The 17,738-nt window shown below is 37.7% G+C and overlaps 1 long non-coding RNA gene across 1 annotated transcript in view; it reads left to right on the forward strand.

Moving 5' to 3' along the window:
- The first annotated feature begins 1,393 nt into the window (after nucleotides 1-1,393).
- LOC129035123 (uncharacterized) overlaps nucleotides 1,394-17,738 on the forward strand; it is a 382,029-nt gene continuing 365,684 nt past the window's right edge. The window contains exon 1 of the long non-coding RNA XR_008502119.1: nucleotides 1,394-1,471. This is a non-coding gene — a long non-coding RNA (uncharacterized LOC129035123). The remainder of the gene's footprint in view (nucleotides 1,472-17,738) is intronic.

The raw sequence follows: 17,738 nt of genomic DNA on the forward strand, positions 1-17,738 counted from the left end.
TGTGGGTTCCTCTCCCCATTGAGTGCTAGCTTAAAACTCCTGGGCTGCCCACTGCAGCTCTGGGGTGATATCAGTGTTTATGCTCCTTCCCAAACTTGGAGGCAGCAGAGGAAGAGACCACCTTCATTGTGGTTGTGGTGCAGGGTCTTTTGCTTATCTCCTGGGGACTCCATCCCAGAGACATGTGGGTCAGCATTTGCTCAGTGCAATCATCCCAGGATGGAGGGTTTGTGCCGCAGGCCCAAGGCAGGAATTTTCTGTCTGTTGATGAGCAATTGGGGGTGTGTGCGACCTATGGGAGACAAACTGGCCTCCTCTCCTTGGGTCAACTGCAGCTTGTTGGAGGTGTGGATAAATCACTTAGGGTTTTTGCTCCTTTGTTAGTGGACTAACAAAGGAGCAACTGTTAGTACAGTTCTGCTGTAGAAGAAGGGTCAGAGAAGCTTTCAGTTACCTCTGGGGGCTCTGTCCAGGGAGTTGTTGAGTTGCTACTGGCTTGATAGCTCTGGTGGTGGTTGGAGGCTCTGGTTGGAAAAACCCACCCAGTGAAGAGGAACAGAATTGGGAACCTGCTTTAAAAAGCAGTCTGGCCACATTTTCATAGGGCAGCTGTGCTGTGCTGGGGGACTACTTCCACCCCCAGTTGTCTTGGACGCTCCAATGTCTGAAAGCTGGAACGGCTAAGTTGCCCAAACAGCAAATATGTCAGTGTGTCCCTCCCTCTATATCTTCATCCCAGGGAGGTTTCAAATCTCTGTTGACTAGAGAACACTGATGGTGGTGGCTGGAGGCTGTGGTTGGGAGATCCTGCCCAGTGAGGAGGAATGGGACTGGGGACCCTCTTCAAAAGGCAGTCTGACCACATTTTCATAGAGCAGCTGTGTTGCACTGGGGGGGTCCTCTCTTCCCCTGGTTGGCTTGGACTCTCTAAAGCCCAATGGCTGAATGGCTAAGTAGCCCACCTAGCAAAGATGATGACCAGCCCCTCCCCCTGGGAGCTCCATCCCAGGGAGGTGCAATGGTGCTACCAGTGGCTGGCTGGAATTCCAAGCCAGGGGGTCTTATCCTGTGAGGTGCCATGGAAGTTGGGCTTGCAGACTGTCTTCTCAGGCCCCTGGATTCAGCCTCTTTCCTAGAGTATGTACTGAGGTCTAACCTCTCACTTTGTCAAAGTTGCAGCTACTTTTGCTGGGAAGCATGGAGAGCCCCAGTCTCTGCATGTGCCTGAGCAGCTGCTCTGCTGAGACTCCACTTAGCTCCACATAGTATGTGTGGACTCTGAAGGCCCTTGTGAAATGGGTTTGTGAGGGGATCTCCTGACCCAAGGGTTGCAAAGATCCATGGGAGCAGCATAGTTTTGCATATTCACTCACCGCTTCCTTGGCTCTGTATCACTCACAGGTGGCCCATTGTCCTGCCTTGCTTTTCTCCATTATCTCTGGGTCAAGTTGTTTCTTTGATTAATCCAAATGTTTAAGTACATGGATTTTTCAGTTGAAGATGCTATATTTACTCATTTTTTCCATTCCTTTCCGTGAAAGCCACACACACTAGCTGCTTCTACTCGAACATCTTGGGCACCTCACTTGTTTATTTATTTATTAGTCTAGCAAGCAGTATATCTGTCCCATTAATTCTTCAAAAAAATGAAATCCTCTATTCACTGATCTTTTGTATGGTTTTTCACATCTCAATGTCTTTCAGTTCAACTCTAATTTTGGTTATTTCTTGTCTTCTGCTAGCCTGGGGTTGGCTTGCTCTTCTTTCTCTAGTTCCTTTAATTGTGATATTAGATTGTTAAATTGAGATCTTTCTAACTTTTTTATTTGTATACTTAATGCTATAAATTTCTCTCTTAATGCTTTGACCATGTCTCAGAGATTCTGATATGTTGTATTGTTGTTTTCATTAGTTTCAAAAAATTTACTGATTTCTGCCTTAATTTCATTATGTACCTAGAAGTCATTCAGGAGCAGATTGTTTAATTTCCATGTAATTGTATAGTTTTAAGTGACTTGCTTAGGATTGATTTCCATTTTTATTGCACTGTGATCTGAGAGTGTGGTTAGTAAGATTTTGGTTTTTTTTAATTTGCTGAGGATTGTTTGATGCCCAATTGTGTGGTTGATTTTAGAGTATGTGCCATGTACACATGAGAAGAATGTATACTCTGTTGTTTTTGCATGGAGAGTTCTGTAGTTGCTTATTAGATCTATTTGGTCAAGTGCAGAGATCAGGTCCTGAAAATCTTTGGTAGTTTTCAGCCTTGATGATCTGTCTAATACTGGCAGTGGGGTGTTAAAGTCTCCCACTATTATGTGTAGGAGTTTAAATTTCTTCATAGTTTTCTAAGAACTTGCTTTATAAATCTGGGTGCTCCTATGTTCAGTGTATGTATATTTAGGATAGTTAGGTCCTCTCCTTGACTTGAGCCCTTTACCATTATATAATTCTTTATCTTTTTTGATATTTGTTTTCTTTTTCTTTCTTCTTCTTCTTCTTCTTTTTTTTTTTTTTTTTTTTTTTCTGATATGGAGCCTTGCTCTGTTGCCCAGGCTGGAGTGCAGGGGTGGAATCTCAGGTAACTGCAGCTTCTGCCTCCTAGGTTCAAGCATCTCTCCTGCCTCAGCCCTCCTGAGTAGCTGGGACTACAGGTGCACCCCACCATGCCTAGCAAATTTTTGTATTTTTAGTAGAGATGGGGTTTTGCCCTGTTGTTCCGGCTGGTCTCAAACTCCTGACCTCAGGTGATTTGTCTGCCTCAGCCTCCCAAAGTGCAGGGATTACAGGCATGAGCCATCACACTCAGCTTAAAGTCTGTGTTTTCTGAAATTAGAATAGCACCCCTGCTTTTTCCTGTTTCCATTTGATTGGTAAATATTTTTTCATCCCTTTACTTTGATGCTAGGGGTGTCATTGCTTGTGAGATGAGTCTCCTGAAGACAGCATACCATTTTATTCATCAACTTGCCACTCTGTACCTTATAATTGGATTGTTTAGTCCATTTACATTTAAGTTTAGCATTGATAGGTGTGGATTTCATCCTGTAATTATGCCATTAGCTGGTTCTTATGCAGACTTTTTTGTGTGGGTGCTTAATAGTGTCACTGGTCTATGTAATTAAGGATGATTTTGTAGTGGCCAGACATGGTCTTTCTTTTTCATGGTTAGCATTCCCTTCAGGACCTTTTGTAGGGCAGGCCTAGTGGTAACAAATATCCTCAGCATTTGCTTGTCTGAAAAGGATCTTATTTCTCCTTCATTTATGAAGCTTAGTTTGGCTGGATATGAAATTCTCGGTTGAAAATTGTTTTCTTTAAGAATGCTGAGAATAGGCCCCCAGTATCTTTTGGCTTGTAGGGTTTCTGCTAACAGGTCTGCTGTTAGTTTGATGGTGTTCCCTATGTATGCTACCTGCCCCTTTTCTCTAGCAGCATGTAACATTTTTTCTTTCATTTTGACCTTAGAGATTCTGATGACTATGTGTCTTGGGGATGGTTTTCTTGTGTAGTATTTCACAAGGGTTCTCTGCATTTCCTGAATTTGAAAGTTGGCCTTTCTAGAGAGGTTGGGGAAATGTTTATGGATGATATCCTAAAATGTTTTCCAAGTTGCTTGATTTCTTTCCCTCTCTTTCAGGATGTCCAATGAGCTGTAGATTTGGTCTCTTTACATAATCCCATATTTCTCAGAGGTTTTGCTTATTATTCTTTATTTTTTTTTCTTTATTTTTGTGTGACTGAGTTACTTCAGAGAGTCAGTCTTAAGCTCTGAGATTCTTTTCTCAGCTTGGTCAAATCTGTTGTTAATACTTGAAATTGCATTATGAAATTCTTCTACTGTGTTTTTCAGCTCTATAAGATAAGTTTGATTCTTTCTTATAATGGCCATTTCATCTTTCACCTCCCATATTGCTTTATTTTAATCCTTAGACTTCTTGGAATGAGTTTTGACTATCTCCTGTATGTCGATGATCTTCATTACTATCTACACTCTGTATTCTATTTCTGGCATTTTTAGCCATTTGAGCCTGGTTAAGAACCATTGTTGAGGAACTAGTGTGGTGATCTGGTGTTAAGAAGCCACCCTGGGTTTTTGAATTGTCATAGTTCTTGTGCTGATTCTTTCTCATTTGTGTGGGCTGATGTTCCTTTGATCTCTGAAGTTACTATTCTTTGGATGGATTTTTTTCTTTTTTTCTTCTTTGATGCCCTTGAGGGTATAATTGTGGTATAAGGTGGGTTTGATTAACTGGCTTGGATTCTATTTCACTCCTAGGTCTTGGAGGAGCCCCCTCTGGTTACTGTCTCTGTGCCTATTTTGTTGTTGTTGTTGTTTTTGGGTGCTTTGGTCCATGGGGCACCTTCAGGCAGGTGCCTCAGTTGTCCGACAAGCTGAATCCTTCTCAGGTTGGCTGTTCCATGTGCTTCATGAGGAAACACAGATTTGTGCCTGCCCACAGAGTTCAGGGAGAAGCAGGACTACTGGATTGGAAGCTCTAATGGGTGTGATTCATCTGGCTACAAGAGGCTGGGGTGGATGGAGAAGTCCATTCTGCCAGCCAGGTGTTTGCAGGGCAACAGAAGGCTGTGCCCCTCAGCAAATTCAGGCAGAAATAGGTCTGCTAGGCTGGAAGCTCTAACAGGCATGGCTTGTCTAGCTGCCAGAAATGGGGGTGGCTGGGGATTCCTGCCTTGCCTTCCGGGTGTTTCTCAGGGCAACAGGAAGCTGCATCCTTTAGCTGAGTTTACACAGAAGCAGGACTGCTCAGCTAGAAGGTCTAGCAGGTGTTGCCTGCCTGGCAGTCAATTACAGGAGTGAATGGGGTCACATGCTCTGCTATCCAGGTGTTTTCTGGTACAACGGGATGCTATGTCTGCAGGCTAACTTTTCACAAAAGTGGGGACCACTGGACCGAAAGCTCTAACATCTATTTCCCACCTGACTACCAGTGACATAGGCAGGTAGGATTGTGAACTCTGCCATCCCAGTGTTTCCCAGAACAACAGGAGACTGTGTCCTCCAGCTGAGTTTACACAAAAACAGCCAGCTTGGCTAGAAGCTCTAGCAAGTGTTGCCCACGTGGCTACCAGTGGTGAGGGTGGGTGGAGTGGCCAGCCAAGTTCAGGCCACTGGGCCAGAAGCTGGCACTGACTCCGGTCTGGCAAGAGGGGATGGAGCAATCTTACTACTCCCAGGCTCCAGAACTGCAGCCTCTATTTGGACTATGACACCAGTCTGCTCTGGGGCCCCAGGCTTGTACAGGTCCCCTTGGACTCAAGAGGCAAAACATCTGGGTGACTCTCTGTCTCAGTCTAGAAATGCAGTGGTGAGGTGTGGGAGTTGGGGGCAGAGAGATTCTCCTGTTTCCAGTCTTGCACAGGTTTCTGTTGAGAGCATGAATCCCCCTAGGGGGTCTCACTCACTCACCCTTTCCCGTGTTGGAGAGGTTCTCCCGGCTCCACACTGAGCCCAGACATGCTGATGCCCAGCTTAGATTCTCTCTGCTCTCTGTGGTCCCCTGCTGCTGTGATGTATCCCAATATGGTTTCTCAGATGATTGGCCTGGAGAGCCAGTGTTCCTCTGCAGGCCCTTTTGTTTCCTCTCTGAAAGAGCAGTACATAGGATCTGCTTCTGGTTTGCCATATTGGCCCCTCCCATAAATTCTATCTTTTTCAAACTACATCTTTGTAGTCTTTTAAGCTACATCTATGTAATTAAATCCTTCCAGACTTCATCTGTGAAATGGAGATAATGGCTAGGATTTAATAAAATCAAACATTTAGAACTATAACATAAAGCAGAGAAGAATGTCAGTAGAAAATAAATAAGAAACAACACAAGCTTTGGAACCTGACACACTCAGACCAAGTCCTGCCACTGCTACCCATGACATAAACTTACTATTGTTGTGTAACTTCTCTGTGCTTTAGTTTCCACATTTTGAAAATGTGGATGATGATGATGATAACAGTACATATCTCATTGGATAGTTGAGATAATGCCTATAAATCACTTAGCATGATGGCTGCTACACAGTTAGCACTGGAAAAATTATATTGCTACTATCCATGGCAGGTTCTAGGGTATGTGTGTGCATAAGAAACACGCCTACAGTGGAAATATAGTTACTAATCCTTTTGAATGGTTATTTATAGCCACTATTAAATATTAATTGTCAAGTGTTTGCTGCACCAAATATCACCAATACAATTCCTTGGAAAGACAAATCTGTGTTTATTGCCTACTCTAGAAAGGGAGAACACCATTGCAAAATATGCTTATTCGCATCTCAGAAAGAAGAGGAAAAAGTTGGGATACTTTTTAAGATATTTAAATGTAGTTCAAGACAGGTCATTCAATGAAAGATGGCTTTGTTAAGATTGGGCAAGAATCGTCATATAATGATTTAGGGATTGACAGACATAGGAAGATAGAAATTTTTGAGGTGAGCATTCAGAGTCTTGATGTATAATTGGCATTTGATAATTTCTATTAAATATAGCATGTTTCAAGAAGTTCTTGGAATGTACAATACACTTATTTGCAACTTCCATTGGGCAACAGTAAAGTTATGTTGATAAAACCAGTGGAATAGTAACATCCTGATAATGTGCACAGTGAGCTGTGTGAATGATTTCAACTCTCAAATTTAGTATCTGGCAGTAAAGAGGTCCTAATTTACTGAGCTATACTTCCCACAACTGCTTTTATCAAGATATCATTAATTTTTCAAATCTTGATGACATCCTCAGTTTCCTCTGTATTATTATTGAAAAACTTGCCATTTAAAACAATGGGCACACGTGCTTTTAACCTCCACAATGTACAAAAAATAAATTTGTCAAACTAATATATTTTTTAAAATGAATATTAAATAAAAATGGTCATTTCACTCTTTATGACATTTAAAAATGGATTAAATCATCTCAATTTTTTTCATCTACATTCTCATAATTACTCTTCACCTTGTTGGGGTCCCTATTTACAAATAATCTTCAAGTAGAGTCCTGTTCTGCCTCTTCTTGATTTTCTAAACTTCAGAACTGACTGCCATTTAGATACCCACAGAAGCAATAGCCTGCTCATCCATCTATTAGGTTCAGCTGTGAATGCTATAATCAAAGAGGTGTTTATAAAATAATAAAAACATAAAGCTGGTATTTTCTTTTCCATTTTGAAATATACAGGCCATGTCCATTATTGAGTCTACAAAACCAAACATATTTTCTTGCAAATTTTTAATAAATTTATTGCAACCTATTTGACATGTATTAAATTCTGGACAAGGGCAGACATTTTCCTGGAATTAAAATGATATGGGAATCTGGACAAGTTCACGTAGACTCACTTTTCTCAGCTTCTCCCAGCAAAATATAACTAAAAACCTTAGAGATAACACAAAAGGGGGCTTGAGAGCTTGAAAAGTTGGTAAGAGGAAGGTGAGTTGATTTAGTACCACGGAACTAGAGAAACAGTATAGCAGCAAAGTGTCCTGCATCTGTTACCCAACAGAAGAAAGTGACCCAATCCCAGTGTTTCCAAAACCAGAACCTACCAATAGAAGGAAGACTACATAGGCTTGTTCCTCCCCAAATCTAAAATAAAAGTGGAAATTATTTTAATTAATAAAATTTTAAAAATAAACAAAATAACAATTACTCCAAATAAAAAATTTAAAAAGGTACTTAGGTATATACTTAAATATATACAGCATTCATATGCTGCTTATAAAACACCAATAAGTCAAAGAAGACCTAAACTAGGTGAAAGATATATTGCATTCATGCATTGGAATATTCTTCATGGCAAAAGTATTAATAAACTCAAAATTGAGCTATTGATTTTCTTTTAAGATTCCAGCAAGGTTTTTAGTAAATACAAGCAAACTTAGTCCAGAAAATAAAATGGAAAGACAGCCAGGCACAGTGACTCACACCTGTAATCCTAGCACTTTGGGAGACCTAGGCAGGTGGATTACCTGAAGTCAGGAGTTCAAGACCAACCTGGCCAACATAATGAAACCCTATCTCTACTAAAAAAAAATACAAAAAATTAGCTGGGAGCAGTGGAACGCAGCAATCTCAGCTACTCATGAGGGTGAGGCAGGAGAATCGCTTGAACTTGGGAGGCAGAGGTGGCAGTGAGCCAAGGTCACGACACTGCACTCCAGCCTGGGCAACAGAGCAAGACTTCATCTCAAAAAAAAAAAAAAGAAAGAAAGGAAAGGCACACAACTTACAAAAGCTAAAATAATTTTGACAAAGAAGCATAAAGTGAGAAAAAGCACTCTACCTGATACTGTGTTTTACTATATAGCTATGGTAGTTAAGACAGCTTGTTATTGGAGGAGGTATAAACAGACTGGAATAGAATATAGAACTTCGAAGTTAGACCCACACAAATACTCTCAACTAATTTTTGACAACGGTCTAAAAAACAAACAGAGAAATCTGATTCAATTTAATTCAACATGATTTCAACACATGGTATTGGAACAACTGGACATCCATGGGCAAAAATAAAATAAAATAACCCCCGACATAAGTCTTAAGCCTTTTTATAATAATTAATTCGAAAATATAACAAAGACAAATGTAAAATGGAAAAGTATAAAACTATTAGAAATAAACATTAGGGAAAATATTTGAGATCCAGAACTGGCAAACAGTTCTTGATCTTAAGGCATGATTGATAAAAGAAAAAATTAGTAACTTGAGACTCCATCCAAATGAAAAATAGTTTTCTTGGTGATAGACCGTGTTAAGCAGATGAAATAACAAGCAAGAGATTGGAAAACAATATTTGCAAACCACATATCTGGCAAATAGTAGGTAAGTAGCATATATAAAGAACTCTGAAAACTAAAAAAAAAAAATAGATATTTCACTGAAGGGACTGTACAGTTGGGACATAAGGAGATAAACAGAGGTACGACATCCTTAGCCATTAGGAAAATGCAAATTGAAACCATAATTAAATATCATTACATACCTAACAGAATGACTAGAAAAATAAATAGTGATAGTTCCAAATGTGTGAGGATAAAGGGAAACTAAATTACTCATACATTGCTGATGGGAATGATAAATGTTACAACCACTATAGAAAACAAGTTTGCAGTTTCTTGTGTAACTCAAATGCAAATAGCATATGACCCAGATATTTTAATCTTGGTGATTTATCCCAGAGAAATGAAAACTTATGTTGACACAAAAACATGCATATGACTGTATATAGTGGCTTTATTCGTAATAGCCAAAAACTATAAACAGTATAGACGTTCTTCACTGACTAATGGTTAAACAAACTGTCATAATATGTATCATATTAGTATCAGTCAGCATTAAAAAGGAACAAATTATTGACATACGTGACAACTTAGATGATTATCCAGACAATAATACTGAGTGGAAAAATCTGATTCTAAAAGGTTACATACTTTATGATTCTATTTATACAATATTTTTAAATTATGATATTTTAGTAATGGGTAATAGGTTAGTGGCTGCCCAGGGGTTAGGGGCAAGGGTGGGTTGGAGAGGTTTATGTGGTTTTAAATAGTAACAGAAGGGATCCTTGTGGTTATGGAATTGTTCCATATCTTGACTGTGGTAGTGGCTACAAAAACTTACACGAGATAAAATTGTTTAGAACCAAACACTCAAACATACACACACACACACACACACACACACATGAATACAAAACTAGAAATGTGAATAAGTTCAGTAGATTTTATCAATGTCAACATCCTTGTTGTGAAGCTGTACTAGAGTTTTTTGTAATTGTTATTGTGTGAAACTGGGTAAAGTTTACACCAGATATCTTTATAATGCTACTTAATAATTGCAAACGAATGTTGAATGATCCAATAAGAATATAAATTTAGGCTGGGCACGGTGGCTCATGCCTGTAATCCCAGCACTTTGGGAGGCTGAGACAGGTGAATCACTTGAGGTCAGGAGTTCGAGACCATCCTGGCCAACATGGTGAAACCCCGTCTCTACTAAAAATACAAAAATTAGCCGGGCATGGTGGTGGGCACCTGTAATCCCAGCTACTCAGGAGGCTGAGGCAGGAGAATCACTTGAACCCAGGAGGTGAAGGTTGAGCCAAAATTGCACCACTGCACTCCAGTCTGGGCAACAGAGGGAGACTCTATCTCAAAAAATAAATAAATTGAAAACTGATATGGACCTTGAGCTTATTCTCAATAATTCAGCTTACTATTTCTAGAGATAGATGAAACTCCTTACCTTCAATAAACTGTATGAAGAAGCCAACATTTCTTCTACATATTTTCTATTTCTCTTCCTTTCCATATCTCCTTGTCCTCCCTCTCTTCCTATTTGTCCTAGACTTAGTTGGCACTGTGCATTCCTTTATTGCCATATGCCAAATGCCCCAATCACAGAATATCGTGGTGTATGCAGGGATTTGTTGCCATCCTGAAAAGCTTTATGAAGGAGAATTGAAAAAAAAGTCTAAGATTTTGAAAGCCAAAACCATGAGGAATAGATACTACAGGAATAGGCACAAACATCGACATTTGCAATAAATTTGAAAGTGTGCTTTCATTGAATGACAAATATTTATAATAAATAGAGTATAGGGTGGTTACTTGTTCACTGTGGGGTTAAAGTAGACTTGACAATGTGGAAAGGGAGAAGAAGATAGAAAAGAACTTTGACAGTATGTATTACCAAGGACATGCTCTTAATTATATACTCCAAGGTAATTCATCATTAAATTTTCAACTGAGATGTATTTGAGAGATATTTAGGAGATGGAATCTGAATAACTTGTCGAAATGTTGAAATGAGAGGTAAATCAATGGGAGAAGTCTTAGAAGATTCTCAAGGTTTTGGTCTGAATATTAGAAATCTCATATTGCCATTTTCTGAGAAGAGAACAGGCAGAAGATTCATATTATTGGAGAAGAATTTTAAAGAGATATTTAATCCCTTTCAATGATATAATCTATATGTTCAATGACATTTTTGAATTTTAAAATTATCATTTAATTAAGTACCATTCAGAAATTTGTAACTGAAATTTCTAGGAAATTATGAACAGAGTATTGGTATTCAATTTAACTCCTTCAAAATCAAAATTGTATTTTTTCTTTACAATTCTATTATAATGCAAATAATGTCATATATGTCAAATAATTATGGTAGTATAGAAAAATATATTTGAAGCTAAAATTTAGTCTCAGATGAATGTACAAATATGCTATGTAAAATTTTAATATATAGAATGTAATTTTCAGAAAATTTTCTAAATTATAAAAACAATTAGCTGTTAACTTTATCTTCTACGGGTATTTCTCTCTGCTTATCTATGTTTCAACTTTCAACAAAGTGACTACCAATCATTCCCACTGTTGTCAGTTTCAAAATAGTTATTCCTTTTGGTATATTGTATATAGTAAGCTCACTCCCCTCTGGCTTTTAACTTTATTTCTTTTGTCCCTTGGGTAGTAGTTTCTCTCGTTTCTGCTAGTTCAGCTGAAAGAATCATTTTTCTCCCAGTAGGCTTTTGTGACTTTGCCAAACAACATAAACTTTTAGGAGGTTTGAGTATAAAGAACAGATCAAGATATAAACTGTGGTTAATCAAGTAATTAGATAAGAAATAATACTTATAATACAATATGGTAAGGAGACATGCCAAGCGGACTGTGACTAAATAAATATACCTACTATTTTGGATTATACTTAGTTGCTTTATGGCAATGTTTTTATTTTACTCTCAATCTATAGAGTGATTTCTGTTTCTTAGGAGGTACTTAATATACACATTTATAGAAATTAAAAATGAATTCTTCATTTTTAATGTTTTTGTTCTGTGTTGCCATATGTCACTCTTTATCCCTGACTTTATTTTTCAGTATTGTTCTCACCAGTTTATCAGAATACTCCTCCTTTTCCATCTTCATGAGTTTCTGATTTATTGTACAAGGGACTTATAAACCTCAAAACACGAGCTACTTGACACTTCAGCCCAAACGATATTGTTAAACACATACCCCCAAAAGAATTAGACAAAGAGAAAGGTGAAGAAAATCAGGGAAAAGAAAGACAAAGGAAATTTCTAAAAAGAAAAATAAGAAATGAAAAAAGGAAAGGATGGGAAAGGAAAAAGGGGAGGAGAGTCCATGAAGAAGCATATTCAGAGACTGAATCAAGAAAAATAGTAACCACCAACAATGACTCAGAGGTCAATTTTGTGGTATCTGTATAGCAAATTACTCCTGAGATACACTAAAGAAGTAATGATAAGTAATTATAATAGTCAGAAAAACACTGAGGGAATGTCATTTATTTTTTAAAAAATCTTTTAAATTCTTAGCATTACAGAAAAAGTCCTAAACTTTGAGTCACAAGCTTACTATTAATGGCAGATAGTTTCTATCTAGAGACATAAGAAATATATCAGAAGAGTTAGAAAAATGTTCCCTTGATCTAAAATAAGTAGATTGTGACATTATCACAATCATAATAGCATTGTCTCCACGTATTTGGAGTAGGTTTGAACAAATGGCTCTGCTTTGCCTAACACTGAAATCTACACAACAGTCTTCCAAAATGTCCTTACCATCATCACCACTTTGACCTTACTTCTATATTCTCTCAAGCATACAGTCAAGCGAAGGCTCTGCTCCAGTTCAAAGAGCCCAGACTGGTATTGGCAATGACCAGTGCTCACACCCTTGAACCTCCATGCCCTGACAGCAATCCTCTACCCAATAGGTTTATTGTGATGGATATGGTTTTTTTTTTTGGAGACAGAGTCTTGCTCTGTCACCCAGGCTGGAGTGTAGTGGTGCGATCTCAGCTCACTGTGAGCCCCGCCTCCCGGGTTCATGCCATTCTCCTGCCTCAGCCTCCCGAGTAGCTGGGACTACAGATGCACGCCACCATGCCCAGCTAATTTTCTGTATTTTTAGTAGAGACGGGGTTTCACCGTGTTAGCCAGGGTGGTCTTGCTCTCCTGACCTCGTGATCTGCGCACCTTGGCCTCCCAAAGTGCTGGGATTACAGGCGTGAGCCACCACACCCAGCCTATGGTGAAGGATTCTTAAGAACAACTGCACCTACCATGTCTCACAACTCCATTATTATTTGTCACCACTCAAGATGTGAGCCCTTGTACTCTCATCCTGATACTAATGTCCAATTTTCTCTTCCCTTTGAATTCTTTTTAGTATACCTTCTAGGAATCCCCATTTTCCAACTTAAAAAGCCAAAACAAAAATCTCCCTGCTGTGATTAATACTTCCTCAGAACCCCGAGAGATGGAAACTACTTATTTCCCCTTACTAGAGTTCTCAAGATTAATGTTCTTCCATGTGCCAACTGCTACATACTAAGCATTCCACATGTACCCTCATGATTAAGTTTCCCACTTTGAAGATTATGCCTCATTCTATCTCTTTTTCTAATCGTAGTTTACTGACCTGGTTCCTATCCCTTGTACTGTGAAAATGTGTCATCTTGTTTATCGCACGTAGTTCTTTCTACCCCAAACCTGCCTACCATTGAAGATGTTTTCATTGGGCATGGAGGTTAGCCAAACAACTAACTGCGTTTCTGGACCTCACAGGAACTCCTTGACCACTTTTGCAATTTTCCCCATCAAAATTCTCCTGTTTTTCTTTCCTTTACTGTCCAGTTAGATTCTGCAGTCCATTACTTATTCTCTTGACAGTACTCATGATTTCATTTTCTTTTGCCCACCCTTCCTGGAAAATTCTACTTGTTGACCTTTCTGCCTGTATCAAGTCTGCTGAGTACTCCTGGAAAAATTTTGACCAACACCATAAATTTCTCCAACTTCAACTAAGCAACCAATGCAGAGAAACACTGTTCCCAAATGTTTATTTCTGTATATCATTTATTTCAAACCTTTTTCATTAGCTTTTCCTCCTCCTACAAAGAGAATATAGAAGCATGTGATTTCCTAACATGACCTATAAATTTAACTGGATAAGCATATATGTTTCCATATATTTATCATTTCTACTGCTCTTCCTTTCTTCCTGTAGATCTTGGTTTCCATTTGTTGGCATTTCCCTTCAGCCTACAGATCATCATTATCATTTCTTGAAGTGCAAGGTCCTTCATAACTAATATAATTTTTACTTATCTAAAATTGTTGTTATTTGGCCTTCAGGTCTTGGAAGACTTTTTTGGTTACCAAATTCTTGGTTGATAGGGTTTACTTATTTATTTTTAAATGTATTTATGCACTTTAAAAATGTGCTTTCTTTGTAATGGGATTTAGGACATGATACCCCCAAATATGGAACCATTGTATTTAAGAAAACCCTAGAAGCAGGAAGGTCACTGTCACTTTCCTCCTGCCTTTCTACCATGCAGCAGGTCATAAAGCTCTCACTGCAGTGGTACCCACCCTCTATGCAAACGAAAGGAATGTCTTTATTTCAGAAGACACAGGGACATAGAGAAGAATATGAACAAATAGGCTTTTCTGTGTTCCCCAGTTTATTACTATTAGTTTACATTCTCTTTCTCCAACCATACTTCTCCACAACTATCCACTACTTTATAAAACTTAGCATAAAATACACAGATTTTTCTGTTTCTTTAGGTCTTAATTTCCTTATAAAGTGTGTCTCAAGTCAAGTAAACTTATATTAAATAAATGTATAATCTTTGTTCTCATTAATCTTTTTTTGTTGTTATAGGGATCTCAGCCATGAAACTAGTGATGAGGGAGAAACAAAATTTTTCCTCCTCTACATTTGTCGTCATTCCTTTATTGCTTCTGATGAGAAGTCAGCCATTGTGTCTATGGCTTCTTTCACATTTAATATGCATTTTATTTTTTTCTATCTGCTTCCAAGATTTTTATTCTCTTGGTTTTTCTGCAATATTACCATTCTTTTCTTCTATACTTGGTACTATATTTGATATGGTGCAAAGAATTTAGGTTTATTTATCTTCCTCTGAAGAGTATTAATATCTCTTCAAACAGATGGTTAATTTAACTAGAATCAAATTCCAAACTTGTTTCTCCTGTCATTCTTTCAGGCCTCCCACATTTGATTTTGCTAGTGTTCTTGGCATCTTGACCACACATGTGCTGTTCTGGGGCCAGCCAAGGATTTAGGTAAAGTTAGAATAGAAATTTTGTGGGATATCTCTTGGATGTCTCTTTCTCTCTGTGCCCACCCTTCCCCCTGCCCCACCAAACACCACATTCCAGACACTGTAGTGGTATACTTCCTCCTCTTATCCATGGAGCTGTGTGTCTCTTTTTGAGTTGTAGCAACTCTGCAGCCAGTGGACTCACAGTGACTTCAGTGACAAGCCATATAAGCATTAATTTCACCCCACACAGTTCTGTTCTTTAAAGAGTCAACTATTCTCTAGTTTTGGCCTGATTTTGGTTTCCCTAGTGCTTTCAAACTGTTGCTTTGAAAAATGCTTTTTCAGATTTAATAATTGCTATCTGCAGTAAAGTTACTTTGACAGAAGCTATTCTGCCATTCCCAGAAGCAAAATTTTGATATTTAGCTTTAGTTCTCTCTATTCTCTGTATCCACCACATTTTTTCTCATGTTCCTAATTTCATTGTTTTATTGTTTACATTACAGACAACTTCTTCTCCATGCCTTTGCTTTGTGTCTGTGCATTATTCTGCTTTGTAGGTATCCAAGATAAGTCTTAGAGTTGTAGTTTCTTTCATCTCCTCCTTTATCTTACTGAATTCTGTATAAACCCATTAAAATTGTAAGATTTCTGTTATAAACAGACATAACCTAACCTATCCTTTGTTATCTGTAGGCAAGGAGGAATCTCATGATGCTCTTATAGAGAAGATAAAGTTTTTCCATAGTCAGAAACAGAAGTGGTGTTAACTTAGTAAATATTAAAAATGCTGACAATATATATTTGAAACATGTCAACATATTTCACCAGGTAAATATCTGGGATATATATATGGTTTCACCATATTTCTTCAGAGAAGTAGAGCATTAGAGCCTTTTTGGCTTATCCAAGTGCAGTAATGCTTACAACTAATTTATCACAACCAGTTACAGATTTTTTTTCTCTACTCTCACTGATTCACTTGACTAGTAAAAACTAAAACAAATAAACCAAAATCTCTACTCCCTTTTAGTTGAGACAGAGGCTGATTTCCCATCCAAAATGAGGGTGAATTATATACTTTTCCTCTCAGCCATATAGATGATCCATAACCTATTTCCATAATGCTTGAATTTGTTTTCATAGTCCACTTATTGCTGGTTTTGATTTCCTACCTTTAATTATCTTTCAAGGCAAGATTTTTCAGACTTGTTATTTATTTATTTTTTAAAATGATGTTTTTCCCTACTCACTGTTCTCTGGATGATATTAGTTTTCTATTTAAACTCAGAGTTGGAGTACAGGTTGAAGTTTCTCACACTTGCTCAGTTTGCCTACAAATTGTCATCTAATTTAGCTCCCCAGGTTTAAGATTATTTCATAATTTTATTGTCTGCATTTTTGTCAATTTAAGCATAAGCTTCTCTAGTTAAGTAACCAAGGTCTTCAACATGAAACATTAATTATCAGGACTATACCTATCCCAACCCTGGTCTTAATGTTAAATGAACAACTTTTAAAATCCACCACCAAAACCATGATTTTCATTTCCTAATTTCTTATCCATATTCTGTGGGCATTTTGAATCACAAATGGATGTAGAGATGTGCTGGGAAAGGATGAAGTGCAGATAACACAGGTACCTGAATCAGTGCCCTTAGAAACCAATGCCTTTGGAGTATAACTTTCTGATTTTATATACCTCACAACTCTGAATTCAGGGGAATATGATAGATGAAAATGAAATATATTGTGGCCGTCTTTTGATTAGCATATTTGCTCTGTTTCAAGCATCAACATTTATACCCAACAAAACTATTTTTAACAATTCATCTTTTGTCTGATAGATGTTAAAAAAATCCCCCATGTGCTAGCACTATAGAGAAGCTTAGTATTATGTATTGTTGTAGTTTTTTAAAAAGAATTGTAATGATATATTGGGAAGAACTATAACTTGAATGATAAGCTTAAAATACTAAATGTATTTGTGTTAAAATATCATCTTCTAGAAATAAAAGTCCTACCCAGAATAGAGAGCAAAATAAAGCATTTAAAATGTCATATTATACACAGACAGCACAGACATATGCAGTTCTGATATTCAACTATAAAACAGAAACCAGATTATCCAAATGTATGTTGTTTTCTCAATAAGAAACGTCTTACTCAAGTATCAGCCCACTGCTTCAAAAAGTCAATCAAAACTAAACGACAAGGAAAGTAGAATTTTAAAATGCCAGATGAAGATTTTCAAATGTAACATGAGATATGTTGGAAGAATGTTGGGATGAAAAAAGAAAAATAAAATTTGGTTAGAAGTAGAAGACTTCCTAAGCCATTCTTTTTATTTCCACAGTTCGCATTAAGTATATTCCATAATATTTGAAGTCTGAAAGAGAATATCCTCACAGATCATGATGTTGATTTAAAGCTATACTTTATTCCTAACAGAAATACATATGTGACAGGAATGATAGCTACCAGGAAAATTTATGATGATGTATTAGTCTGTTTTTACACTGTTGATAAAGACATATCTGAGACTGGGCAAATTACAAAAGAAACACGTTTATTGGACTTACAGTTCCATGTGGCTGGGGAGGCCTCACAATCA

The sequence above is a fragment of the Pongo pygmaeus genome, chromosome 3 (genome assembly GCF_028885625.2).
Source record: "Pongo pygmaeus isolate AG05252 chromosome 3, NHGRI_mPonPyg2-v2.0_pri, whole genome shotgun sequence".
In the NCBI taxonomy this organism is placed as follows: Eukaryota; Metazoa; Chordata; class Mammalia; order Primates; family Hominidae; genus Pongo; species Pongo pygmaeus.